Raw genomic sequence first — 6,324 nt, 5'->3', positions numbered from 1 at the left:
CTACAAAATATTAATGTCACTTTTATGTTGAGGTGCCCATACTTTTGCACCGTTCAAATTGTGTTTAAATGCAGATTGCACATTTTCTGTTAGTACAATAAACCTCATTTCAATCCAGAAATATAACTGAGTCCATCAGTTATTAGATATATGAAACAGCTGTTGCAAAAAACAAAATTGTTATAAAGAAAAAAGGTTAACATTAATAGGGGTGCCCAAACTTTAACATATGACTGTATATATATATATATATATATACTGCTCAAAAAATAAAGGGAATCCTAGGCACTCTTACTGAGCAGACAAATGGATGTTAGTGACCTTCCTATAATTTCTACCCTTGAAATTAATAACGTGGTTTCCTACACAGTTGCTGCTGGAAAGGTGCAGGTTTGTAGCAGAAATATGGCGGACGTGTCATTGGATGAAGTGATCAGGAAAAGGGGCATAGTGATGGTGGGAATGGGAACGTACAGGATTAATAACAGGGGGAATGCGTTTGATGCCCATCAGAAGATAGGTGTAATAGATGCGTGTCTGAAGCTAGGCCTAAATGATGCCCGTGAGAAATAGGTTGCCAAAGACGCACGTTTCCGTATAAAGGGTAAAGTGCAAGATGCTTGTGAGATGCTGAATTCTAAAAAGCACCAGATCAGTGTTGGAAGAAAATCAAACAAACTGATGGATGCTCGTGAAAAAGTTTAAAGAGGAGTGCACCTGCGGTAACTATAAACTCACCTATGGTACAAGGTTTTTCATCTTCACCCATAAATATTACCAAGATCATCCAAATTTCATAGCCGAAAACTATTTCTTCAGGTGTAACAATCACTGAAAAAGGAATACGAATAAACGTAGTTAACCATGAACCTGGGAAACCATAAATTTCCTCTTTAGAAGATATGGACGATGATGGCATTGATGATGACTTGGAACTTTCCCAAATCCCCACCAAGAAGATGAAGATCACAGCTGCCAACACTATTCAAAAAAGGCCGGGAATGTTTTGAAATTTATTTTCCCTTGGGCAAACTTTACCTCTTGCTAAAGTGGTACAGAATGATGCATACACAGCTCCCTTGTCTACTCAGCACGAGACTTCGCCACCTTTATTGCACACAAAGGCTCTAACCAATGTGTCACGGACACTTGTCACAAAGAAAGCGGGTTCTTCAGTAGGGCCGACTCCAAAAGAGTCTGTCTTTAGCCCTTTAGAAGGTACAAAAATGACCATAAATAATATGCATCCAAGAGTCACAGAGGAAGAAATCATGTAGCTTTTCTGTGTATGCGGTGCCTTGAAGCGTGCCCGCTTGTTGAGTTCCGGAGTTGCAGAGGTTGTGTGTGTAAGAAAGGAAGATGCAGTTTGTGCCTACAAAAAATACAACAGATACCTAGATAGACCATCAATGAAATGCAATCTTCATTTGAATGGTAGTGTGATAATATCAGACCAGCCCATCCTTCTAAGATGAAGTGACAACCCATCAAAGAACAGTGAATTTATAAGAAACACAGCCTCCTCCTTCTTCAGTGTTGCTTCAAATCTTCCAGCTGTAGTTGATCCTGATACTTTCTTAAAAGCACTCTTCAAACCCTCATGGTCATCAGTAGTCATCCAACCAACTGCATTTAAGAGACCAACATAAATTGGAGACTCCAATAAGAGAGATTCCCAATTCACATATGGGCCCAGAGACTCTTTAAAAAACCCTTCATTTTGCTGCTTGGGTTTTGTTTAGCACCGATCACCAACAGGTAGTTGATGTTTGAAGGAGTCTGGCATCAGACATTGGACAATCAATCCTGTTCCCAGCATTGTAGTACAGTCCACCTGTTGTGGAGCAGTTGCACTATTGCATCAAGAATTTCCGTTTTCCCCTTGCTCCAGTATTCTGATACATCACGATTATGGTTCTACTGTTATGTAAAGGGAGGCTAAATATTGAATAACTTATTTACATTTCTTCAAAAATCTTTTTCTGCTTAGGCCTCTTTCACACTTCAGTTTTTTTGCATCAGTTCAAATCCGCCAAAAAGTCATTGAAGCGGATCCGTTGTTAACTGATGTGAACGGATGGCACAGGATCCGTTTTTAGACGGATCCTGAAAATGCGGAAATTTAAAGGAAATGCTGGCCGGGAAGGGGGGGGAGAGAGAGAGAGAGAGAGAGAGAGGGATCCTCAAAAAAAACGGATGCAACGGACAGCAATCCGTCACAATCCGCCATTAACCCCTTCCTGACATGAGACGTACTATCCCGTCCACGGTACCCGGGCCCGTATGACCGGGGACGGGATAGTACGTCTAGCGCGATCAGCGGCGCCCACGTGGTGAGCGCCGCTGATCGCGGCCGGGTGTCAGCTGATTATCACAGCTGACACCCGGCACAATGTGTCAGGGGCGGTCACGGACCGCCCCCGACACGTTAACCCCTTGCACACCGTGATCAAACGCGATCGCGGTGTACCGGGAGTTAAAGGGAAGCATCGGCAGGGAGGGGGCTCCCTCCGTGCTTCCCTGAGCCCCCCACGGCAGCGCAATGTGCAGCGCTGCTGCGGGGGGCTCCTTTCCTCCAGGCCCCCGAATCCAAGATGGCGACGGGGGCCTTCGGGGGCCTGGGGAAGCTGGCTTCCTCAGTGCCTGCAAAGCGCAGGCATGAGGAAGCCTTGTGCACTGCCTGTGACAGATTGCTGATCTGTCACAGTGATCTGTGATGTGACAGATCAGCGATCTGTCACAGGACAGTGATGTCCCACCTGGGACAAGGTAATAAAGTAAAAAAAAATTAAAAAAAAAGTGTAAAAATAAATTTAAAAAAATCGCCAAATAAATTAGTAAAAAAAAAAAAAAATATTCCCCAATAAATTCATTTTTTTAAAATAATAATAAAAAAAAACAATAAATGTACACATATTAGGTATCGCCGCGTCCGTAACGACCTGCCCTATAAAACGGTCCCATTAGTTAACCCCTTTAGCGAACCCCTTAAAAAATAAAAATAAAAAACGAAGCAAAAAATAATGATTTATTATCATACCGCCAAACAAAAAGTGTAATAACGCGCGATCAAAAAGACGCATATAAATATCCATGGTACCGCTGAAAACGTCATCTTGTCCCGCAAAAAACAAGCGGCCACACAGCATCATCAGCGAAAAAATAAAAAAGTTATAACTCGCAGAATAAAGCGATGCAAAAATAATTATTTTTTATATAAAATAGTTTTCATTGCATAAAACCGACAAAAACATAAAAAAACGACCTAAATGAGGTATCGCTGTAACCGTACTGACCCGAAGAATAAAACCGCTTTATCAATTTTACCGCACGCGGAACGGTGTAAACGCACCCCCCCCAAAAGAAATTCATGAAACGCTGTTTTTTGTTCATTCTGCGTCCCAAAAATTGGAATAAAAAGCGATCAAAAAATTTCACGTGCCCGAAAATGGTACCAATAAAAACGTCAACTCGTCCCGCAAAAAATAAGACCTCACATGACTCGGTGGGTCAAAATACGGAAAAATTATAGCTCTCAATATATGGTGATGCAAAAACTATTTTTACAATAAAAAGCGTCTTTTAGCGTGCGACAGCCGCCAAACATAAAAACCGCCATAAATAGTAAATCAAACCCCCCGTTATCACCCCCTTAGTTAGGGAAAAATAATAAAATAAAAAAAATGTATTTAGTTCCATTTTTCCATTAGTGTTAGGGCTAGGGTTAGGGCTAGGGGTGTGTTGGGGTAGGGTTAGGGTAGGGTTAGGGCTAGGGCTAGGGCTAGGGTTAGGGCTAGGGTTAGGGCTAGGGTTAGGGCTAGGGTTAGGGGCATGTTGGGGTTCGGGTTGGAGTTAGAATTGGGGGTTTCCACTGTTTGGGCACATCAGGGGCTCTCCAAATGCAACATGGCGTCTGATCTCAATTCCAGCCAATTCTGAGTTGAAAAAGTCAAATGGTGCTCCTTCCCTTCCAAGCTCTGCTATGCGCCCAAACAGTGTTTTACCCCCTCATGTAGGGTATCAGCCTACTCAGGACAAATTGCAAAACAATTTTTGGGGTCCAATTTCTCCTGTTACCCTTAGGAAAATAAAAAATTGGGGGCAAAAATATCATTTTTGTGGAAAAAAATGATTTTTTTATTTTCACGTCCGAGTGTTATAAACTTCTGTGAAGCACTTGGGGGTTCAAAGTGCTCACCACACATCTAGATAAGTTCCGTGGGGGGTCTAGTGTCCAAAATGGGTTCACTTGTGGGGAGTTTCAATAGTTTAGGTACATCAGGGGCTCTCCAAACGCACATGACACCCGCAGACCATTCCATCAAAGTCTGCATTCCAAAACGTCACTGCTTCCCTTCCGAGCCCCGACGTGTGTCCATACAGTAGTTTTCTCCCACATATGGGGTGTCAGCGTACTCAGGACAAATTGGACAACAACTTTTGGGGTCCAATTTCTCCTGGTACCCTTGGGAAAATAAAAAAAATGGTGACTAAAAGATCATGTTTGTGGAAAAAATACAAATTTTTTATTTTCACGCCCGGGCGTGGTAACTTCTGTGAAGCACTGGGGGGGTCAAAGTGCTCACCACACATCTAGATAAGTTCCTTGGGGGATCTAGTTTACAAAATGGTGTCATTTGTGGGGGGTTTCCACTGTTTAGGTACATTAGGGGCTCTCCAAAGGCAACATGACACCCGCAGACCATTCCATCAAAGTCTGCATTCCAAAATGTCACTTCTTCCCTTCCGAGCCCTGACGTGTGCCCATACAGTAGTTTTCTCCCACATATGGGGTAGCAGCGTACTCAGGACAAACTGAACAACAACTTTTGGGGTCCAATTTATCCTGGTACCCTTGGGAAAATAAAAAAATGGTGACTAAAAGATCATGTTTGTGGAAAAAATACGAATTTTTCATTTTCACGCCCGGGCGTTGTAAACTTCTGTGAAGCACTGGGGGGGTCAAAGTGCTCAACACACATCTAGATAAGTTCCTTGGGGGGTCTAGTTTACAAAATGGTGTCATTTGTGGGGGGTTTCCACTGTTTAGGTACATTAGGGGCTCTCCAAAGGCAACATGACACCCGCAGACCATTCCATCAAAGTCTGCATTCCAAAACGTCACTACTTCCCTTCCGAGCCCTGACGTGTGCCCATACAGTAGTTTTCTCCCACATATGGGGTATCAGCATACTCAGGACAAATTGGACAACAACTTTTGGGGTCCAATTTCTCCTGGTACCCTTGGGAAAATAAAAAAATGGTGACTAAAAGATCATGTTTGTGGAAAAAATACGAATTTTTTATTTTCACGCCCGGGCGTTGTAAACTTCTGTGAAGCACTGGGGGGGTCAAAGTGCTCACCACACATCTAGATAAGTTCCTTGGGGGGTCTAGTTTACAAAATGGTGTCATTTGTGGGGGGTTTCCACTGTTTAGGTACATTAGGGGCTCTCCAAAGGCAACATGACACCCGCAGACCATTCCATCAAAGTCTGCATTCCAAAACGTCACTACTTCCCTTCCGAGCCCCGACGTGTGCCCATACAGTAGTTTTCTCCCACATATGGGGTATCATCATACTCAGGACAAATTGGACAACATCTTTTGGGGTCCAATTTCTCCTGGTACCCTTGGGAAAATAAAAAAATGGTGACTAAAAGATCATGTTTGTGGAAAAAATACGAATTTTTTATTTTCACGCCCGGGCGTTGTAAACTTCTGTGAAGCACTGGGGGGGTCAAAGTGCTCACCACACATCTAGATAAGTTCCTTAGGGGGTCTAGTTTCCAAAATGGTGTCATTTGTGGGGGGGTTCCACTGTTTTGGTACATCAGGAGTTTTCCAAACGCGACATGGTGTCCGATCTCAATTCCAGCCAAAAACGTCAAATGGCGCTGCTTCCCTTCCGAGCTCTGCCATGCGCCCAAATAGTGGTTTACCCCCATATGTGGGGTATCAGCGTACTCAGGACAAATTGCACAATAACTTTTAGAGTCCTGTTACCCTTGGAAAAATAAGAATTGAGGGTGAAAAGATCATTTTTGTGGAAAAAATATGATTTTTTAATTGTATGGCTTTATGTTATAAACTTCTGTGAAGCCCATGGGGGTTCAAAGTTCTCACCACACATCTAGATAAGTTCCTTAGGGGGTCTAGTTTCCAAAATGGTGTCATTTGTGGGGGGTTTCCACTGTTTTGGTACATCAGGGGTTTTCCAAACGCGACATGGTGTCCGATCTCAATTCCAGCCAAAAACGTCAAATGGCGCTGCTTCCCTTCCGAGCTCTGCCATGCGCCCAAATAGTGGTTTACCCCCACATG

General features: G+C 43.2%; 1 pseudogene; it reads left to right on the top strand.

The window, feature by feature from the left end:
• The first annotated feature begins 405 nt into the window (after positions 1–405).
• On the top strand, positions 406–1,649 carry LOC141090268 (polymerase delta-interacting protein 3 pseudogene; annotated as a pseudogene).
• Positions 1,650–6,324: the final 4,675 nt, after the last annotated feature.

This window comes from Dendrobates tinctorius, unplaced genomic scaffold (assembly GCF_039654945.1).
Source record: "Dendrobates tinctorius isolate UK_male_01 unplaced genomic scaffold, ASM3965494v1 ptg000048l, whole genome shotgun sequence".
Taxonomy (NCBI): domain Eukaryota; kingdom Metazoa; phylum Chordata; class Amphibia; order Anura; family Dendrobatidae; genus Dendrobates; species Dendrobates tinctorius.
This window is presented reverse-complemented; position numbering and strand designations above follow the sequence as displayed.